Below are 1352 nucleotides of genomic sequence, written 5' to 3'. Positions count from 1 at the left end.
AGCTGCCTCCGCCACGGCAGGAGCCGGATAATGGGAGCGTCCTCCCCCCTCTGCTCCCGGGGGATTTGGCTCCGTTGAACGGTGCGCTCGGGATGGAGACAGCGTCCTGGTACCAGCGGCTGAGCTGCCGAATTGGGGTTATCCCAGCCCCCCACAGCCCAAGGGACAGCCAGGCCCCGAGGAGGGGGTGTGTGCTGTAGTGGGACATAACAAAACCTCGGGGAGGTCGTGCATCCCTGCCTGTATTCCTGACATCCTGTATATCCCTGTATCCTCTGTCTGCATCCCCACCAAAGCCAGCCCTGCTGTGGCTTTCCCTCTGTGCTGCTCCTGCATCTTGTGGTTTTCCCCATTTCCCAGGTGCTGGACGAGCCCAGGGAGACAGGAGAGGCAGTGGTGGACCTGGGGAAGGGGTGGGTAAAAAAAAAAAGGGAAAAATAGAAGAAGGCTAAGTGCCAAAAGTGAGCAGTTGAGACTGAACATCTGGCAGGGGAAAGGGCAGGGTCAACACAAGGGGAAAAGGGCAAGGTTAAAAAAATACTGATGTGGGATTTGCAGGGAGGGGCAAAAGCCCATGAGCAGTTAGGAATTGGTTAAAAGCAGCACAATTGATGCAAAACCACATAGAAGTGACACCCACACAACCCTCCCTTCATTAAGCAACCCATTAAAAAAACCTTTCAGGTAAACTTTGCTGCTTAAAAAAAAAAGCCCAAACAAAATGAGGTTTCCATAATGGAAACCCATCCAAATCTTACCCCCAGAGCTTCTCCTTCACATGGTGATCCAGGACCTGTGGCTTTATAGGAGTTTGGCCTCTGCAACACATCTGAGCTAGATTGGGCTAATTACACCCAAAACAGCTGAGGCTGAACCCAGAGCTCTCCTCCTTTCTGAGGGAGCAAATTTCCTGTGGTGCCCTGGGTGAGAGATGAAATGAAGGTAAAACAGACAAAACATGATATAATGGAATATATCTGTATAATAATTTAATAGAATCATAGGCTCATGGAATAGTTTGGGTTGGAAGGGACCTTAAAAACCATCCAGTGCCATGATATGACATGTTCTATTACATGTGTGCGTATATATATGCACATAAAAAAACAAGACACATTTACACATACATGCACATGCAATTATATACCTACATATAATATGCACGACTGACAAATATATATTTATATGCATGTGGTATGGAGATATGATGCTATTTATACAATATATAAGATTTAATGTCTTATATATAAAGTACAGAAATACATATACACATATATATGTCTGTACATATATATATAAAGGCTTACTGAAAGAGGCATCCCATATATATGTGTATATGTATGTATATATAT

The sequence above is a fragment of the Acanthisitta chloris genome, unplaced genomic scaffold (assembly GCF_000695815.1).
Source record: "Acanthisitta chloris isolate BGI_N310 unplaced genomic scaffold, ASM69581v1 scaffold20902, whole genome shotgun sequence".
In the NCBI taxonomy this organism is placed as follows: Eukaryota; Metazoa; Chordata; class Aves; order Passeriformes; family Acanthisittidae; genus Acanthisitta; species Acanthisitta chloris.
The sequence above is the reverse complement of the archived record's forward strand: the minus strand, read 5'-3'. Positions refer to the sequence as shown.